This window comes from Cyanistes caeruleus, chromosome 7 (genome assembly GCF_971803275.1).
Source record: "Cyanistes caeruleus chromosome 7, bCyaCae1.hap1.1, whole genome shotgun sequence".
NCBI classification, from domain to species: Eukaryota; Metazoa; Chordata; class Aves; order Passeriformes; family Paridae; genus Cyanistes; species Cyanistes caeruleus.
The window spans coordinates 13,327,961-13,349,594 of record NC_141707.1 but is presented as its reverse complement, the minus strand read 5'-3'; the positions used below and the strand labels follow the sequence as shown (position 1 = coordinate 13,349,594).

General features: G+C 39.4%; 1 protein-coding gene across 7 annotated transcripts in view; it reads left to right on the top strand.

Annotated features, from left to right (window-relative positions):
* The window catches only part of HECW2 (HECT, C2 and WW domain containing E3 ubiquitin protein ligase 2), a 166,298-nt gene that overhangs the window by 4,244 nt on the left and 140,420 nt on the right, over window positions 1-21,634 (top strand). For 2 of the 7 annotated variants that reach the window (XM_086897041.1, XM_086897044.1), the window contains exons 1-2: window positions 125-493; window positions 1,077-1,265. The exons of 1 other annotated variant lie outside the window; for it this stretch is intronic. The gene's annotated coding sequence lies outside the window, so the exon portion shown is untranslated. Of the gene's footprint in view, window positions 1-120; window positions 494-1,076; window positions 1,266-20,305; window positions 20,440-21,634 lie in introns of those variants that run through there. 4 more of the 7 variants (XM_086897038.1, XM_086897042.1, XM_086897039.1 and 1 more) reach the window with 4 other exon arrangements.

Sequence of the window (21,634 nt, the reverse complement as noted above, 5' to 3'; positions counted from 1 at the left end):
CAGCAGTCACAGTGAGGCCACACAGACTAGGGTGGGATAATCCCCGCCCTGGACGGGCTGACGATGCTTTGTATCGTCCCCGGCCCGCTGCATCCCCTCCCGGGGGCCGGGCCCGCCCCCGCCCAGCCCACGGCGCCTCATGAGGGAGCCCCTCGGGGCTGCCGCGCCCTGCGGGGCCGGGGCGCCCCGGTGCTGCTGAGGGGGGACGTGGGCCGGCCCCGAGTCCCTCGGCAGGACTGTGTAAATGTGTAAATTCATGAAAATTGTAAATTCGCCTCTGTCCGCTGCTTAGATGGCGCTCGCCGTGCATCGCTTCAGAGCAGAACACTGAGGGGTTCTAACTCCGGCTTGCGGCGTGTGAAGGCTCGCACTTCCCCGGGGAGCTGTGCCACAGGAGCTTTCTGACCTTCAGGCTAAGGGTTATTTTCACACGTAATTAATTTATTGCATATCAAATGATATGCAAGAGGCAATAGTTGGAAGCTGGAAAGCAGTAAGTTTAGATTAAATACTAAGAAGAAAACTTCAGTGAGGTGAGGGATGAGGCACTGGAACAGGTTGCCCAGAGAAGCAGTGGATACCCCATCCCTGGAAGTGTTCAAGGCCAGGCTGGATGAGGCTTTGAACAACCTGGTCCAGTGGGAGGTGTCCCTGCCTATGGCAGGGGATTGGAATGAGATGATGTTTAATGTCTCTTCCAAACCAATCCATTCTATGTTCAGTTCGGGCCCTAAGCAAGCACAGTGTTTTAATTTTGCAGCCATATGGCTTGCAGTCATTTAATACAGATACACAGTTCAGCAACTGTACTGTGTCCACTGTGCATCTGAGGTGTGGGGCTTTTAAAATTGTGCCCCTTTTGGTACTGGATTTCTTTTTTATGCAGAGAGGGAAACTGATTTTGTAGCCTTTGGGTTAGAACATACAGCTGTGATGAAACTGGGACGTCTTCTGTCTGAAGTAGGCATCAAATAGTAATGCTACAACCATTAAGCATTAGATGTTCTGGGCACTCAAGCAAATGTGTTTAAGCTGGCTATCCTAGAGATTTAGAATTTCCTTTTCACTTTTGGCAGCTCATATGGCTTCTGAGGGACATCTACCTGTGACTCAACTCCTCCCATGCATTGGACAGGGACCATGAGCCGCTAATTCCCAGCTGACGATTTTGCTCAGGATCAGCATGCAGTGTGAACACCATCAAAGTACAGTTCAGGGACCCATCACTTGGGCTCAGCTTTTCCTGAAGTTTCTAATATGTTGAGGTAATACTATTGATACAGTATATGTTTGGGGTGAACTGTTTTGTAGGGAATGTTGAGATGCTGTTATTAAATATATATATATGTATATCTGGACTGGAAAAATAGGTCTCTAAAAAAACTTGAAGTCTGTCTGTAGATGGCAGCAGAGAGGAACGATATTTATTAGGACCTCTAAATATGGTGACTCTGCATTTTAGAATTTGTGCAACTGCAGCTGGTGGCTCTCCATTAGTGCTGAAATTTTTGCACTTTACTGATGAATGTAATTACTTTGATTTAAGGATCTTTTGGCATGACTGTTTATTGAAGGAAGAGCTGGACCTTTTCTGAGCAGAGGGTGGCTGCAGACAGGGCAGCGCTGCATTTGATCAGTGCTATGTATGTAATAAAAAGATCCTCAGCTGATGTAAGGATGTCATTGCTCCACTTGAGAATTTGCTCCAGAAAGCCTTTGCCTGGGGGATGTTGCTAGGAGGCTTGTGAAGAAATGTAGGATGTGAGGGAATATAAAAATCACTTGGGAGAAAGGAGATTAAAATGATAAATGAAGTAACTCTTAGGTTCCTCACCTAAGGAAGGGATGCAAAAATAGCATTGTTTTTATCGTGCAGTTTCTCAGTAACTGTTGGTGTTGTATTAGGTCATTAATGAGAGGATTTTAATATAATGGCCATGTAGAGAGGCCTGGTTTATGCAAGAGAATAGTGTGTGAGGTGAGAGGTGAGAACATAAAAGAGCCACTGATATGTGGGTCAAATAGAAATTGTATTTCAGAGATCCTTTCATGAGCTGTGGTAGGGTAACACAATTTGTCAGAAAGATGGCTAATTCTAACAGCACTTGATAAATTTTGAAACAAACAGATCAAGTACTATACTTAATTTAGTGTGCATTAGAAAAACTTCTAGGTTTGAGCTTTTTGTTCCCATTTGTAATTTTACTTTCAGAAGTTGGTGTATAGTCTGATAAGAGTTACTTTGTATAAAAAAGTAGGAGTAAAACATGTACATCAAAATGTCTGTAGCATGTTTTCCATGGGAAACTTTTAAGATGACTGTGATCAAAGGAATGAGTGTTGAAAGTTGAAGTTAAACAATTAGATGTTCTTTTCTGCTCCAAATATCCTGTCCAACAGTTTCACAGAAGTAGTCAAAATAACCTAAAAATAATATTTTTATTTTTAGTGTTGTTTATATGGCACCAGAAGATAGGGTGGGCAGGTGTGTTATGATGACAGCCCATCTACTTTTTTCTTCAAATCAGTATCATTTCCTCTATGCTTTGCCGCATTTATGCCTGGTGGAATCATGTACAAAGTTGCAAGCTAAAATCGGATGGAAGAATGTTTCCATTGTAGTTAAGAACACAAGTGTACTTTTGTTTCTTACACCTGTGCTTTGTGTGATGTGTCCAGCAGCTTGTATCTCAGTAAAGCTTTCATGTAAATTATATGTAAAAAATCAGACAATTAATATAATGTTTTTATTATTGCTGCAACATTATGGCTCCAGGTTTGGGTTTTTTTTGGTATTGTCGCCAATTAGCTTTTTAGTCTGATTTCAAATTTTTCAGGGAATTGGGCTTTTCCTGGGAAGTATTTCACTCTACTGTTCCAGTAGAGCTCACTGCTTAAAGGCACTTTTGCCTTTTCCTTTCTTGTAATGACATTTCCTTTAGCTATAGCTTTTTTTTTCTATTCTGACAACATCTTATAATTTCTGCTTAGATTTGCCATGTGTTTGGAGATAATTAAGTGCTACAACTGTCACTAGTTAACAAAGTTTTATTCCAGCTTAGGTAAAATACTTTCCTTGCATTGATCTTCTTTGAATTCCTTCAGCTGTTTTGAGGTAGAGCTGAAGTCTTTGTTCAAGGTGGAGCTGAGCTGCCAGCACTGTGGCAGTGCTTGTCTTTAGAATCCTTTTCATCTTACTCAGTTACTTGCTTATGCAGAACACTCTGGTGTGAAGGTAAATCAGAGAGCAAACTCTATTACAAATATCTCTATTTTGGATTCCTTGGGTGGCATGAAATAATGCTGCAGCAGTAGGTGGAATTTGCAAGTTTGAATTGAGAGGTGGGATAAATTACATCTGCTAAATTAGATCAGTTTGTCCATCGAGGTTAGCATTCTACAAAGAGAGGTACTTTGTAGGATTAAGAGCCTCAACTATTCTGTCACTGCTGTAACTCTGCCTTCTCTGAGCATTGCTTCAATTAGTTTATCCCATTCTTCCAAAGTGCTTTTTTAAAATTGCATCAGATGCAAGTTTTGGAAATTGTGAACTGAAAGTTTTCTCTTCAGAGCCCTTTGTGTTTTTTACTTATCCTATCTGCTCTGTTTTATCATTAATGAGATACTGACTTCAGATTTTGCTTGGCCCATGTTACTGGACTCCAACACACTTTAATTCTTGTGAAAGCACATTTGTGGATTTTTAATTAATTCTCATCGCTTGCACACTGAGATGGGTAGCAACATAAATATGCCAAAAGAACTGTTCTTTGATCTGTCCTGAAGACTCTTCTACATTGTCACATCTGCAAAAGTTGATGAGAATGCAGGCTGTCAATATATTTCTACCACTGTGATGGTTTATTGGCAGTAAGTCTGCACTTTGTACTGCCCAGTTTGCATCTGCCTGTTCTCTGTAGCAAGATATCAGATCTTTGGGAAAGCTGCAGACCAGCTTCTGAGTAGAGTGTCATGGAAAGATCATCCCTGGATTAGGGTTCTTAGCTGCTCTGGAGTTTTACACTAAGTATATTATTAGATATTTTACATAGTAATATAACATTGTAAGTGTTCTATACAATATACTTTTCCTCTTTTTTTTCTGAGAATAATAGATAATCTTTATTTAGTGTACCATGGAAAGAACAATGTTTTGTTTTTATCTCTCTGTGCTTACTTTTCTCAGAGCTGGCATCCTTTATAGAGAATTTTTAGGGTCTTAGGGCATTTTAAGGAGTTTTAGGGTATTTTTAGTACTTTTTAAGGACTACTTAGGGTATTTTTAGGACTTTTTATGTTGTTTTTTTTAAATTTTTTGGGATGTTTTAAGGGCTTTTTACAACTAGGGTATTTTTACTGTGTTTTAAGGGTTTTTTAGGGTTTTTAGGACATTTTGAAGGCTAGGCCTTTTAAGGGAATTTCTAGGGTTTTTTAGGGTATTTTTAGAGCTTTTTTAGGACTATTATGGTATTTTTAGGATTTTTAAGAGTGTTTTTATTATTTTTAGGGGTATTTTAAGGGTTGTTTTATAACTAGGTTATTTTTAGTGTATTTTAAAGATTTTGTACAATTTTTAGGGCATAGGGTTCCACATATCATGTGGAAAATGATCGTGTTAGATGATTTTATTCCTCTCGAATAACTTTCTTGTTATTAAGATCACTTTTATGGAAACAGAATTCAGACATGTATGATTAATTTCTTCTGTTTGTTTTCCTGTCTGAGATTTTTTCAAATAACTTTAGCATCTTTAAAATGGCAAACATTACACTGAGAATTATGAGTTTAAGGACATAGACACTAAGACCAAATAAACTAAACCCTGATTTTGCATGAAGATTTAGGCCTTTAATAAGAAACATGAAAGGACATGGTTCTGTCTGTATAGGTGTGTGTATGCATATACATGCAGAAAATAGAGTAATGAATTTCTACCTAAGTTGTTATTTAACTAATAACACTTATTGAATTACTCAGTGCTTTTCTGTCCTGTTGATTTCTCCTAGAAGACTTGGGGTTTTTTTGTATGTTTCTGAGCCAGGACTGAAAGCTTTAAACAAAAGAAATCTTGAACTTTGGCTGTGTATAAATACTAATCTAATTGATTCTCACATGTAGTTTATTTTCACAGTAAACCCCAGTAACTGTAGCTCAGAACACTGTCAGACACATTTGAAATATAAATACAAGTTCTGAAGCTGTATTCTGTCTGTAGTCTGTAGGCACATAAGCAGTCTCTAGTTAAAATATTGCAAAAATGAGACTGATGTCTCTCCTGCTTTTGTTTTCCTTTCAATAATTAAATTTCAGTAATTAAACAGGTAATATGTTGTATACATCCTGTACAATATTCTGGCTCTGAACACTCATATTCTCTAAAATATCAAGCATGTGAGTCTTTTCTGCACAATTTTGTGAGCAGAATAAATAACCTTCTTCTCAAACTTCATTGTAGTGAATATTCCAATATAGATAATATTTCCAGTGTGTAAATGCAAATAAGAGAAGTGTGGAACACATACACACAAATTGGTATTTTTTCTGTATTCTATTTCTACCTGAAGAAGGGTCAGATAAGATGGCAATTTAAGTGATATATTGATTTTGAATCAGAACTCTCACTTTTGGAAATAGGAAACAGGTTGTAAAGCACTTGATGAAGGGACAATCAACATCTTGAAAATGTCTCAGCTTGCTGTCCAACTCTTCTCTGAGAAGTCTACAGAGTATGAGGTGGCATCTACTCCTTTAGGAGTATCTAAAAGTCCTATTGCTTTCAATAAAAATGTGTCTATGGCATTCAGGTTTACTTGAGCAAGTGCATTTCTAACTTGTGTTACTGTTACTGTGTAACAGTACTTAGAAATCAGAAGCACAAGAAATAAGGACAATTTTCACTCCAAGATGTGAGAGTGGGACCAGCTTCTACCTTAATTTGTTCATACCAGTTTATCAAATGAGCTCCATTGCTTCAGGGCTCTAGGATTAAAAACCTAATGTAGCACTAGACATTCTTTCCTTTTTACCTTTCTGAGTCAAATATCTTCTTTTCAGGCACTGAACTAAAGAATGCAGAATTAAAATGTCATCAAAGTGTCATTGTACCTGACAAGTTAATGCATAAATTTCAACAGATTTAAAGATACATTACAAGTTTAAATGAAATCTAAAGTAGTCAAACATGACAGTCCTGCAGTGACAGAAATGTTTGTCATAATTTCAGTTGTTGATATTTGCAGCTCTTTCACTGAAAACAAATGAAATCATACCAGAACATTTGGTGCCCTTAGATTATAGAACAGTGACCTGCACTCCTGCTGAGAAACAGTATTTCATGTAAGAAGAGCAGAGTGAATTCTGCTGGGTGTTTGAATCCATTTCAAACAGATTGGCAGTAGTGCTCCTACAAACAATAACATTACTTCGTTACATCTATGTAATTCAACAGTGTGAAACAATTGAATACATTTTGTGAGAATGAAGGGAAAGATCTGTTCTTTGTAGAGTTCTGTCTTTTCTCATGCTTTAGGAGCTGGCAGCGGCTATGTTGATTTTTAATTTAAGAAAAAACATTGCAAGAATGCTGAAAAATAGATAATATCTTTTACTGTTTTCCATTATGACTTTCTACACGTTATGCCTACCTAGCTGAAAATCTCCAGTCAGAGTAGTAATATCACAAGTTCCAATTGTTAAACCGATAACAATGGTCCTAGTAATATTTTTTTTTCTATTTAAAAATTAAAACATTGAAAGCTGTAAATCCTATTGAAGGATTTACATTTACAGAATTACATTTTGAGTAAGGGTTTGCCTCTTGCCTTAATGCCAGTGACATAAGCTTAATGTATCTGCTGGCCTAATTTTGAAGGGAAGAGTCTCTAAGGGTAAGACACTGACGTGATAACCGAGGTAAATGACTGCTGTGTTTACTGGAAGAACGATTTCTACTTCAGAACAAGTGACTGGCAAAGCAGGAGAGCCCTATTAGTCAGTAAGATAACCAGCCTCAGATTTAAACCAGAGATGCAGAAAAAACAAAGGCATTACACGGGATACATTAAATTTTAATTAACGTTTTATATTTGAGTTCAGGCTTTGTTTATGCAGCCCTTAAGAGGAACATTTTCTTTTTTGCATAAAATCAAATGTTAGCGTGTAATTTTGGGAGGGATTTTTCCTTGTTATATACTAAACCTGCATTTTGCACTCTTTGAAGTGCTGTGCTGTTTTTGTGTGAATAACCAAGGACTGCTGCATGGCTCCTTTCCTGGGAGTTGCAGACTGATCTGCTGTAAAACCAGATGTATGCACAAAAGGAGATTACAGCTTGCCTTTTTTTCACCTCAAATTCTTGGCTCCACTTTGTACAGAATTAATTCGTCGGTGGGAGGGAAAGGGTCATTTGTCTACTTCAAATTTATAGTGGACCCGTGGGGACTGAGCCACAGGGCTGGGGATTTGAGCCTGGATTTATGCCAGCAGCAGGGAAAACCAGGAGGAGCATGACCTCCATTGTTAGCATCCATTTTAGGATGGGGTCTAATGGAGCACACTGGAGTGCAATGCAAAATACCGGTTCCACACAGACAATCCTGTCTGGTATCTCTTAAAACAATTTCCAGCAGTTACAGGTATTAATGCAGCTGACATGTTGAGTTATACTGAGTAGCAGAGCTTGATTTATATTCAAAACTTAATACATTCAGCAAAATAGATATAATACAAATAATAATGCATATTATTTTGAACATCCTAAAGTCAACCTTTCAAAGCAATACTCTATTATTAATTGTTTTACTTTTATCCATTGGCTGCCATTTTTATTGTGGAACAAGGTTTTTTTGTTGAAAAGGTGATGTTCTGATTAAAAGGCTTAACTGCATTTACAAACAATGCAGCGTTTGCTTTACTTCCAGTGGCACATTACTTAATTATATTAAAATGCAATTGCCCTAAATACTGCTTTATAAAACACTATTCTCTCTCCTGACCTTGTTTCCTTTGCTGACAGATTTTATGTTCTTAACTCTCTACGTCAAACTGCAGACAGTGTCCTGGTTCCAGCTCATAGCAAAGAGTATTGATGAATAAACAGAACTTATTTAGAGAGAACATTAAAACTCTTCTGCTAACATTTACCTTTGTCAGGTGCTGACACCACATGGAATTTGATGTTTTTCTCCTGACTTTTTTAAAAAAGACAGATATGTACAGTAGCACTGGAGTCTTTGTAAAGGGCTTTTCCTGATACCTACAAAGGTTTGTGTGTCTCTGGACAGAACGCACAATTGCATTCAACAGGGCAGTGTCAGACCATTCAAAAACCTATTAGAGTGTTGGGACATCTTTCACTAACTGGCAGGGTGCAGGACACAATAAGTACAGATTCTTACCTGTATGGTCAAAATTACTGAATCAGAGGAAAATTGGGCTGAATGAAACATTGGCTCTTACTGGTCTGTAGCACTTGCTGAGTTTCTAAAGACAGATTTTTTTGTCCATAATATTTTGTAATCAGAACTCATAACTATGTACACCAAGTGTATAATATGCTGCAATCTTACTGCATTTTCAAGGTAATCACTACTTTTTATAGAATTTGTGGCCAAAAACAGAGTTCTGACAATGTGCTCTGATGTCCTGTGTAAAATACCTCAGAAGTGGTTCTGTCATATTTCATTCTGCCTTTGGGCAGAAGGATGGACTAGACCTATATAAGTAAATTCACAACCCACATGGGGATATCCTAAAGAAGAGACGGTGTCCCCATCATGTGTAAAGAATTGCAGTTACAAAAAGCAAAACAAACTTTATACTAATACATTTTTATGTGAGTTAGACTAAGTCAGGAATTAGGCCATAATATTATTATAATTTTTAATGGATGTTTAAATGAAAATTATACATATGGTAACATTTAAATTCATAAACTTCAGTTGCTTAAATGCTAAATATTTATCACATGCCTTCCTACCCAGAAAAAGAGTCCAACTTTTTCACAGACTTTTCTTCCTGAAGCACTGTCTGGTCCTTGGGTATTAAAAAGGGTTTGAAAAAAATATTCTAGATGAACTCTATTCCTTCTAATCCTTTCCAAACAACAACAACAAAAAAGGAAGATCTGAAAATACACAGTACAAACAGACTGAAGAAAGAACACAGTGTTCTAGCTGAGAATCTAGCTGAATTTTTGGGTTCCAGCTAAGGTGCTCCTTTGTGAGTAACTCCGGATAATCACTTATCTCTTCATTTGCCCCTGGATACACACAGCTAGGAATCCTGTCCATCTCCTACAGTTTTACCAGTGTAGCAAGGCAGTGTTTTGCCCAAGTAATTGAAGCTTCTTTATTGAACCATAGGTGTAAAATAATTATGATAAAAACTCAATGCCAGAGTAGAAGGCAAGTTTTATTGAGTCTCTCTGTTAAGGTAATGAAGTTTACATTAATCTGTCAAATCAAGAAAGAGCATCTTCCCTGATCCAAGAGTTTGGGGGATCACATAAGAAAAGTGATGAAAGTAGAACAGCCATGATTTGCAATGCACCAGTATGGTTCTGTAATCTTTGTGAACACCTGTAAATATACTTTTTTTTCTATAATGTTGCTAGTAAATTTACAGTGGAAGTTAGTTTTAAGTACTGTCCTTCATCCCACCATTATACTTCTTCATCCCACCATTATACTCACTATATTAGAAGTTAGTTACTATTCCATGAGGTTTCAGGGGTGACCCAGTTACAGCCCCCTGTACCTGAAGGGAGACTAACAGAAACATGGAGAAAGACTTTACAAGAGCATGTAGTGACAGGACAAGGGGGAACAGCTTCAAATGGATAGAGTGTAGGTTTAGATTACATATTAGGGGAAGGATCTTTCCCGTGAGGGTGGTGAGGCACTGGAACACATTCCCCAGAGAAGCTGTGCCTGTCTCATCCCTGGAAATATTCAGGGCCAGGTTGAATGAGGCTCTGAGTACCCTAGTCTAGTGAAAGGTGTCCCTGCTTATGGCAGGGGGTTGGAACGAGATGATCTTTAATGTCCCTTCCAATCTAAACCATTCTACAAAAAGCAGGACTACAGAAACGTTTTATAGCATTATTATAGCAGAAGGATATTCCAACCTTTATGAAAAATTGCAATGATGAGGTCACACTTATGAAAAGGAAAAACAAATAAACAGAAACCTTCAAAACTTCAAAAATTGAACCTTTCAATTACATTTTTTTCTCCCATCATAAAAAATCAATAGGGAAAGGTTAATCCCTTTGTAGCAATAGTGACACTGGAACCAGATGCTACATTGAAATGGCAATTGCAAAGGAATTAAGCCTTGTGGATTAGAATACTGCAAATTATGTTTGCAGGTTTATTTTTTGGTGAATTGAATAGATGCACTCAAGTACATTTATAAAAAATAAGCACAGAAAAAACCCTACCATCTATCTATAAAATCAGAATTTAATCACGGAGCTTCATTTTAAATGGAATTTAAAATTAAGCTTTCACAATTCAGCGTAACAGCTTTATGTTTGACTGACTTCATTATTGCCAAATTTTGAATTAGGATTTTTACTGTAAACAAGTTTCTTGTGACATTTCTATGGCCTCCAATAGTCTGATGGGAAAAAAATAGTGACCTAATTCTGTCTAATATTGTATTTGTGTTTTAGCCCATTTTGAAATGAATGAAATATACAGTCTTGAATGAAAAAGTTACATCTTTTTCTATGCAGCTACGACCTTTTATGTTCCAGATCTTAATATTTGTTCCAATACTCACTTAGATAAAATTTTGACTGGGTTCATTTGCAAGTTCTCATTTCTCAATCCACTCTTAGACTTGAAGACTTGAAGTCATGGGCTTGTCTACTGTTCAGGAATTTAGTGCTGCACTTGGGTGTGATGAAAATGTATTACAGAGCAGACAGCTGAAAGAAGAAACCAAGAGTCCAGGAAGCAGAAAAGAGTTAATATTTAGATTTGAAGTCAAAATAACAGCACTGTGCTCTCAGACACTGTCTCATTCCTTTCTCCTTGCTGTCTGTTTTCAAACATGGGATCTTGTCTGTCACTTGGGATCTTGTGCCACTTGGATTGCTCAGTGAACCCATTCCTTTTGCTAACATAGAAAGAAACCACACACACTTTTACTGTGTAGGTATTCTGTCATTTCAGTGAGCGGAATATTCTTTGCCATGCAGTTTGGTGGCTGCTGAAGCAGATGTAAAGAGATGGGACTGCCTGAGGAGAGCTGGTAGGGATTTGCACCTCACCTTTTTGATAGTGGTAAGATGTTGACTTGGCTAAAGCTGTAACATCAAGCTGCCGTTTTGTAGCTTTTATAGCACTGTTACATTTTAATTCTAAAATCTAAAAAGGCGTAGCCCCTCAAAAATACTTTAAATTTTCCTCATTTCATTCAAAGGTTTAAAAGTGTGGGGTATAGTGTGTGAGTCAATAAAATTCTTCAGTTTTGGTCCTCTGGTTCAAAGATTTGAGAAAATAGCAAGATCTGGACACATTCCAATTGGAGACTGATAAATCTTTGCTTAATTGAGCGTCAACCATATGGTCCAGCTCAAAGGTCTGAGGAAAAATGTGCTGCTGCTGCTTAATTTTTAAGCTTTACATTAGTGTGCTTGCTGTGGGAGACAGAGTGTTTATTTTTCTGCCACTTTCTGTTCACGTGTCAACCTGCCACTTCTGAGTAAAAAATAGTCCTAATATATTAAATAAATACAAGCTTCAGCAAGCTTCTCCAAATCATGTACAATTTAAGGTAAATTAAGAAGTTTAACAAATGCACAGTAATGGTGTTCTCCAAAATACACCAAGTTGTAATCATGATGGTTTTTAAGTAGTTATTACCTGGTGTATTTTGTTTTTCTCATTATGTCATACTTTTGGGGAAGTAATGTCACAGCTTTGAGTGAAAGCAACAGCTTGATGTCTAAATAGCATTCGTTATTCATAGGAACATTATGTGCAGATTATGTTTTCTGCAGTGAGATATTCTAGAGCTCCACTGAAGTTATTCAGGTACCTTTGACAATAGTACAGTAAAGTACCCCAATTAGCCATCAAGGCTAAGCTAAGTAACCTTATTGCCTTTTTTTTTCCTGATACATTCAGCTTTTTGCTAGGAAATTAATTCCACTCATGCTCATCGAGATGCACTAATTTAGAATTAAGTATGCTATTCAAATCTAATTAGAACAGACCTTGCAGAATTTAGAGCCTCTTTCCTAGTCACCAATAAAAGGCAGGTGCAAATACCCACCTTGCAGAGTACTCACCTTGCAGTAATCTGGTCGTGTAACAGCCTAACTCACATGTTCAAAAGTCTTCAGTCTCTGCTATTAATTAATGGCATCTTTGTCTTCTGAACCAGAGCCCTTAGAGCAAGATATATTTTTGCATGTATAGACTGCACTCTGTAACTGCAGGATTGTTCTTCATAGAATACTACTGAAAGCACTCTCTGGAGTCATGCTTTAAACATATGTGTTTATGATCTGTACCACACACTCAGACTTCATTAGATCTGGGAGCTGGTGTTTCATACAAGATAGCAGGCAGTGGAGAACAGCTCTTACAGGCTGCAACTGTGTGATGCTGTCAGTCCATCTGCAGGCAAACCCTCACTCTGGAAATCTGGGTATCTCAGTGTAGCACACACAGGTGGGGTGTCATGTCCATACTCCAGCCTCTCAACATGTAACCCCAAATTTTATAATGCACAGTTTAGTATTTGCTTCAGGGATTAGAAACTGAGTCTTTTTAATAAAGGAAGTTTGTAAAATAGAGTATAGGCAAAGGTCTCAAAGTTGCCTTGTAAAACAACTATTTTAGTAAAACACAAAACTAAGGCTTACATCTATCAATCAAAACCAGCAGCAGGGTGTTGACATGGCAAAATTCTTTGTTCTCTGAATTGTACCACAGAATAAGGAAGACAGAAAACATTTAAGTTTTTATATAAAGCAAAGTAGACAAAGACACAAATGTAGAACATTTGTGCTGCCTACCTCAACTTAGTAATGTTGCTATAAAAACAAACCCACATTCCTCAGTGAGAGGAACACTTCTATGTGGTTTCCGTACTCCTGGAATGATTGCCATGTGATTCCTGCTCTGAAATCACATCCTAGCCCAAAACCATGCATGGAATTTAAGTGGTTTCGTAATAGAGTGATGTGAGCTTAGCTGAAAACTGACAGGTATTCCTGACCCAACTATGCCAGGATAAGAGTGACTTTGATGTGTTCCAGCTGCACTCCAGATATCCTAAGCAGTATGTCATTTGCTTATCAGAACATCTAAAACTGTAAATGCTTGTAAAAGTTTGTTTTCTCCATGCTAAAGTTTTTGGAGAACTTCTGTATACATACTTCAGACAAGTCTTATTCTACCTATTTTTTCCTATCCTTTGAGGTTGTAATGTTTCAAGGATGCTGTCCTTGGGTCTACTCTTCCAAAGCATCTGGAGGATTTAATGTTTAGTTTCCAGTATGGAGATGACATGAACAAGAGTTCACAGTCAGAAGTATTGAGCAGTGTACACCTCTTCTCTTTCTACAGCTAACACAGCCAGATAGAGATTTGGGTACAAAGCCCTGCAGTTGCCTGCACTGTTCATCACTCTGGGGTTTTTATTTGGGCCTTATTTCTTATACTTGTGTTTATATACTCTGTGAACTCAAATACGTATTTGTTGTTTTTCAGTGTGAAGAAGTTCAGATATCGTTACTTCCTCTAATGTCCTTTGCTACTGTCAATTCTCTGTCATCATACTCCTGAGCAATTCGTGAATTTCAATGTGATTTCATGCAATGGTTTTGCTCGTTGATGTCTGGCTTAACTTGATGTGCACATTCAGATTTGTCCATTTTCAGCTAAGGAGTTCAGTTTGTATTTGAATTTAGGTTCTTAGTTAATCTAAAGCATTTTCATAGGATATTAGAATGGTCTGGGTTGGAAAGGACTTTAGAGATCATCCAGTTCTGACCCCCTGCCAGGGACAGGGACACCTTCCACTAGGCAAGGTTGCTCAGACTTTGTGGCATGTTAATCTGTGTCACTGTGGCTTTAATTTGGAGCCCTTATTTTTAGGTATTGTTCACATTTTAAGGTGGTCAGGTAGTTTACACTCCATTAAATAAATAGAATAACTTAGATATATATTTTTGTGGTATGAATGCTGCCATTATTGTGAACTGATGGTTTACCACTGCTGTTTTTCCATGTGATACCAAATCAAAAATGCCAGGTGGAAGCTAACATTGAAGTTGTATAACACCTTGCAGTAAGAACAAGATAAAAATATAAAAATACAAGATCTTCCTTTCACTTTGAGCCTGAGCAGGGAGTGAGATTATATTTGTGGTTGTTAGGATTTGTGATTATCTTTGTAAATGTGCTAGGTGTGGTATGGTGACACTTCTACACAGAAATCTGGCTAAACACTGGATTTAAAGTCACCATCATTTGTATATTTTGCACTCCCTAAATTAATATCTTCTCTCTCTTGATTTGTGAAAAGTGTTTGGGAAGGTAAAGAAAGTTCTATTAAGTCTCACCATTCTGAATTGAACTCTTAGCCAAAATAATAGTTTCAGTATCTGTACTTTAGATAACTCTCTGGATTCTTGAATATAAACTTATAGTCCTTTCATAAATGGAAAAAGATAGAATGTGTAAGAAAGCTATTGTGGATGGAAATCATGTCAAGTGTCTATTTTCAATGAGACTATAAGAAGGTTTAGCTGGATTAGGCACAGGCAAGAAGCTTCTTTGTTGATTCCTCGGGCTTTCAGAGTGGCTTTATTTTTCAGGCATTAATGTTTATTTCTTCGTGGCAGGATGAATGTGGCTCAAGGGTTTGACAGTTCTCTCTCAGTTCCTAAGTTGAGTTTCCATTGCTGATCATGGCTGTTAGTGAAATGTATGTTCATGTTACCCTGTCTGATAAAGAGCATCGAAGCTCAATTGTCTCCTCAAGAGAAGCTTCCATTTACAGTGAGAAGAAAATTATTTCTGCCTGAGCTGCAGGGGTATTTTCAAGCTCTGCTAATTCCACATTCAATCCTATGTAGGATGCAGAAGGAATTAATGTCACTAGGGCAACCTGCTGCTTAGTTGCCAAAGAAGTTACTGCTTCCTTCAAATCATTTAAAGAAAATTCAAGGGCAGAGTAGCTTGCTCACTTACTATCTGCTGTATTTGCTTCCTGAGTTCATTTACATGTTAAGTGTTGCCAGTGTGGTAAGCATTAAGATTCTGAAAGAGATAACTTAAAAATTCTAGTCAAATTATTGACTAAATGTGTAATTCAAATAACCATTGTCCAGAGGTGCAACAAACATGAAGGGGGCACTAGACAAATATTCTGAGATTTGAGTTCTAGTGATATTAGTCCTAGTGATATTAGTGATGTGGCAGTTCTGCTCCACCTGCTCGAGCCTTTTCTGCTCTCCCTTCACTGGGTAAAACAAAGAATTGTTCCACTACTGTCAGTGCAGATCTTAAATTCTCTGGGGTTCTGATACAGATTTGTGATCCTCTTTTCAGCCTCACTAATGTCTTGATGCCTTCACAATCTTTATGTCATTTGTCTCATGATGTTGGACCGTTTCCCCACAGACTCCATTTACTTGCTTCTGCAAAAATATTGTAAAAAAAACCAAGGCAGTTTTTTTCTTCAGCTATGGAAGATTCATGATTTTACAAAAGCATGATCCATTCTTATTACCCCACTAGAGCCTCCTGCAGGCTTTCTCTGCAGGTCTGACTGGCACATTTATAAGTCAAATAGCGAGATCATGAAAGTGTGTTTTACAAGTGACATTTCAGTATTATTTTTTTATGCAGTGTCTATGGGTCTAATCCTATATTATTTGCCTTAGGGTATAGTTCAAAATTAAATCTCTGTAAGTACCAACAGAAACTGACAATTGGTTTTACCATCATGACTTCAACTTGATTTCAGTGAGCTTTATTCACATTTCAGTAACTATTTGGAAGCATTAGGAGCTGCACAGATTTCATTTCTGTACTCGGGAACTATTTCAATAATTTCATAAATTGCTATTGGTAGGAGATTGCTTTACTACTGGACATTAATATACTTCTCATTAATGGTTTAAATGCTTTTGAAACAAAACTCAGCCATGTGTTTCTTTGCTCTCTGTATTAATACTCCTGTAAGTCCAAGACCAGAAGACCAACTCAAGTAAATGCTCAAAGATACCCATGGGAGTTTTGCCAGACTGGGGACTGCAGATTTGAGCTCTAACCAGATTAGCCCTGATGGCCTGGTGCAGAGGGTTCCTTCCCTATACTCCAGAAGAGTGGAGAGCTCCTGTGGAGCCCCTTGAGTCTCTGGCTGGACAAATGCCTGCCCTGGCACCGATAGTACCAGATGGCAACAGCTCCTGAGGGCCCATGCACCAGCTGCAGGTGATGGGAGCAGCAAACCCCAGGAAGGCTTTCCCTTGCTGTGCTTTCTCCTCACTCTGCTCAGATTGTAGGGGTGTGTGGCCTCTCATGGGCTGGACAACTTCACAGTCACCCAGGGACTCTTTTATATTACAAAAAACCTGCTGGGGAGCTGCAGATGGTTTTCACTCTCATTAAGTCTTTTGTGCAGCACAAAAGAGGTGGGACAGGTCAGGGAATATGTCCTGCAGATTTTGGCACCTGGGGTGATTCTTTCAATTAATACTTTCGCCTGCTGAACAGTAATCTATTGAGAAATCTTGTGAAAGATTTTATTTCCATCTCACATGAATGTTCTTCTGGTTGATTCTTTGAGCCTTTTCATGTCTGGATTTTTAATAGCTGTGGCAAAGAATTTATTATGGACTTTCTGTTTAGCCCATTGCCCTGTAAAGAGTTGGCTAGCTGAGGAAATACAGAATCTTTGTGTAATACAGAAAAGTGTTCCTTGTCTTTTAGCACTTCTTGCTGCGGTATAGGGATGTTAACCCCTCAAAGGGCATGCTCTTCATAGCCTGCTGCTGATCCCATGGTGGTAAGTGGTGACCTTCAGTAATGATTCATTAAGTCCTTTTTGTTTCTTCTAAATGATAACAAAATGAAAAAGAAAGCAGATGGGAAATACTGGAATACTGTTTTATTTTCTTTATACATGGTTTGCCAAAAAATTGTGTTTTGCTTTTTCTGTACTTGTCTCCTTAGTATTTGTAGGGAAAGTAATTAAGAGTGCCAAGCAAAATTTATATTTATTTTTAATATTAGTGTCTTATGAATTATATTAATTATATGTCCTCTTTTGTTAAGTAACCAATGTCTAAAGTTAGAGCAGCTGAAAATGATGGAAGGGGTGCATCCTTATGCCAGTATGTAATAGCTTCTTGTCTTATACAGGATTTAAAGGACATTAATTAGAAATTTTGGATGTTTAATTTATCTTTAGAGTAAAAGATTTCTACAGTTAATAGCATTTTGCATTTTCCTAACTAATTTTTGAAGATGACCAAAAGTAGTTTTTTCTCCAGTAAAATTTTTACCAAGAAGGTAACAAAACATTTTTGGAAGCTTTTGTATTCTAGTACTACTCCAGCTATTTTTATGTCCTAATCTCCAGGTGAGAGCAATTATAATTTTTCCAACTTTCACCCAATAGTGGCTTTGCCTCAAATGCATTGTAACTTAATTTTGAAAAGACATTTGTCAGCCTGGAAAGGTATTGCCATGTGTTGTGTACTGCCCATCTCTGTTACAGAATGTTAGGGAAGGCAGTAGGAGTTTCTGATTTTTTCACATGAACTTTTTGTCAAAGGAGAGAGAAGAAGGATCAGGGAGGGCTGGATGAGAGCAGTAGAGTTGGAAAGAGGAGAAAAGATGTCTGTGTGCTGCAGAAAAGCGGGCTCGTTTTCCATGGTTTTTTTGAGTCTTTTGAGGGTAAACTACCCATTGCCTCAGTGCATGGCTCTCAAAAGTTATCCTCTTGCTTGCTAGTGCAGTGTGTGAGCACCCACGAAGACTGAAGCAGCAATTCCTCCATGGAATATGTTTATTTTCTGGTGTGCACCCCACTCTATTCAGGTGTAGCCAGAGTTACATCTGAGGAAAACAGGAAAGAATCCTAACTCACACCAAAGATGTGGAAACTGTTAATAAAGAACTGTGCATGTAGCATCACATATAATGTGACTATGTCAGGAAAGCATGCATAGGAATCAACAGGTTCGTAAGCACTGAAAAGAGGTAGTGCTGAATTTCTACAAATACATTAGATTTTACTATTGTGATCGCCACCATTTACGTTTGGGGGAAGTCAAGAGGATTCATATGAATTAATGTTTTTGCTTAGTGGACAAGAAAATTTTCAGTATCCATTTCCAGGGGGATAAACATGAAAATCCAATGCATTGGATTTATGTACTTTTTAATTTGACAGATGAGAAGTTTTAAGTTACAGAAAGTCTTCACTCTTGTTATACAGTCAAAGGGCTTTAACAGTTTGCAAATCCACTGAGAATAATTCATTAGCTAAAGGTTTTCATCTTCTGGGTTTCTCATCTTAACATCAAAAAAATGTCATGATAACCAAAAACAAAGCACAAATAATCATAAATGTTATGAAACTCTTGGCACTGCTCTTTTTTTTTTTTTTCTATTTTCATCTTGATTCAGAAAGTAAAATAAGTGTTACATTCCTGGAGCCAAACCAAGGTACTGTTGAAAAGGGAGATGTGTCTACAATGTCCAAATGAACACTAACCTATATATGATCATCCAAATCTGATCCTTTAATGTAAGTCCAATCATTTATTGCAATTACACATCACAACTGTACACTCCTCAGTATAAGGAATCAGGGAAAATTTGTGTAAGAATAACCAGCTGCACGCTGATCATCTGCACATTAAGCATGTTTAAACTACTTTGGGCCAAGGTGCCAAAAGGTGTGCAAGCCACAGAAAAGAAACAAACCAAAGTTTTAAAGCTTCAGGTAGGTGGAAGAGTGTCAATGACTTTTATAGCTTGACCTACTTTGGAATCCAGCCGCATACACTTGTATCTGGAGCAGTTCCTCTAGTACAGAAGGGCTGAAGAGCAAATTCCCTCCTTCTATTGAAGCCCAAGCCCACAGTGCCATGGGCTTCAGTACAGAAAGGATTTGGAGCCCAGGGTTTTGAGAATCCACTAGATTTACTTTTTATTTTGACATGCATTGATTTAATAGAGTTGCCATCTATATATATTCTGCAGAAACTGTATAGAAAGAATACAGAAACCCATGTAGTTTCCCGTATATTGTTTTATTTATATATATTAGAAAACAGATGTGGAATACAAAGTAGTGATGACTGATGTGCTCCGTGGTCGTGGGAATATTTTATCTTAATATGATATAGAGAACAAAGCATAAGGTGTTGTCTCACAATAATAACCATAACCTTGATAGTGTAAGAATATGTCCATTTTCTCCTGTTACTGACATTACCGTGTTTTTGTTGGGCTGTGATTCTGCAGCGTTTCACATCTCTCTTCCTCTAGATTACTACGTGTTTTGTACATATTCATGTACTTTAAGTTTTCATTTCATTTGTGGTTTTTTTTGTAACCACATTTTCCTATGAAAACAATCTCGAATTCATTGTGATGGACAAAGCAGAAGTGAAATTGCCGAAAAAGTAGGGAATGTAGAGCTGTCGGCTCTGACTGCTGCGAAACAGACGGGTAATTGGCACTGAGGGGATGTGGAAGGCTGGCTCATACTCACGGCTGATGACACCGATAGCCGTCAGTGCAGATAACTGTGTGTGACTTAAAAAAAAAAAACACCCCGGCGTTTCAAAGCACCACCTCAGCGGCGCTTGCTCGTCAATAGCGGTAACAATGTAGCAGCCGCAGGAGCATTTCCCTCGCTCCGCAGGGGATCGCTGCTCACCCGCCCGCCCCGTTCCTTCATTCTCGGGCTTGCGGACCGGGGCTCGCCGAGCGGATCTGGGTGCGGGCCGGGGTCCCCTGCAACGCGCTGGGCGCTGCACCCGGGGCCTGGGCGGCCGCATCCCCCTGCCTTGCGGGCGGCTTTGTTATCGGCTGCCCGGCCTCGGCGCCGCCCAGGCCCGCGGAGCTGCGGCCTCGGCCCCAGCCCTGCCGCCCCCACCCACGGCCGTGCCCGATCGCGGGGAAGATGCCGGCGCGGAGGCGGGGGCTGGCGGAGGGGCGGGGGGCGCGGCCCCGGCGCTGAGACGGCGCGGGGGCGGAGGGCGGCGCGGGCGCCCCTGCGCGGGAGGCGCTCGCCCCGCCGTGGGCGCGGAGGGGCCGCCGCCACCGGCGGGAGCCGCGTGCCGCAAGGACGGGGTGACTCCGGCCGCCGCCCGGCTCCGCAGCGGCAGCGGGAGCCGCCCTCGCCCGGAGCCCGCCGCGGGCGCGGAGCCGCAGTGCGCGCCTCGGCCAGGTGAGTGGGCGCCGGTGCCCGCGGGAGCCGCCCGCGGGGCTGGGGACGCAGCGGGGCCGGCGCGGGGCTCTCCGCGGGGCTCTCCGCGGGCGGCGGCGGGGCCGCGGCAGGTGCGGCACCCCCGGGACTCCGCTCCTCGCCCCAGCGCCCGCCGCGGTGGCCCCATCATGCGGGAGACTCGGGCGCCGCGCTGCCGCGGAGCCCCGCAGGGTTCCGCTCGGCTTAATTTCAATCGGTTTTGGGCCATTAAATTATAACTGGTTTCCTGCCCGGGGAAGGCGTTCAGCACTTTGTGTGCCGCGTTTATTTCCTCCGGGCTGTCCCCCTTCGCCGTTTAGTGTATTTATTTATGTATAAGGCTGTTCTCCAGATTCTATATAGCACTGTCCGTGGTGGGGAAGAAGGATCACCGCAGTTTTCAAGCGTGTTGTTTTCGAAACAGGGGGACTTTATATGTGTTCCTATTCCTGTATGCACGAAATACAGCACAATGACAGTATGTGTGTGGGAAAAATAGGTTTATATTCGTGTCCTCACTGTTCTGTGGATTGTTTGTTGATGTGGAGATTTTGTTCTTTTCTTAGTACGTTTTTGGTTTTTTCTCTTAACCTTTTCAGTGCACATCACTACAAACCAGGGTGTTTGAGAAAAATGAAATTCTCTTTTGGCTTGTATGATGCCAAAATAAATGAATGTGGTATATGTAGTCAGTAATAGAGTTACATAATTTATTATCGCTTATTTTGTTCCTGTATATATGTCAGGAACACGGAGAGAGTATTTATAATTATTTTTTCCCCTCCCTTTTCTGGGATGCTGTGTGACAGAGTCTTTGCACTACACTACATTGCATTAGAATATTTGCGAGAGATTCGGCCCTGAATCACTCCTGTACCTGAAATACCATTGGGGCCTTTCCTTGCTTCACTTTGTTGATGTCCTGGGCTGCATCCTGTATGCTTCAAAATTTGTAGATTTGTAGATTTTTTTTTTCTGCCCCAACAATTATATTATTTTCTTACTTTTTCAAAAAAAAGTAAGTCAAACCTTTATAAATATTTCAGTAGTAGTTATGCACAGCGCTAAGGTACAGAAGGAAATCTGTGTCATGGACAAATTAAAAAACCTTCCTCCTATAGGCAGGTGAGCTGTTTGCTCACGTATTGGACTTCTTTGGAAAAAATGACTTTATAAG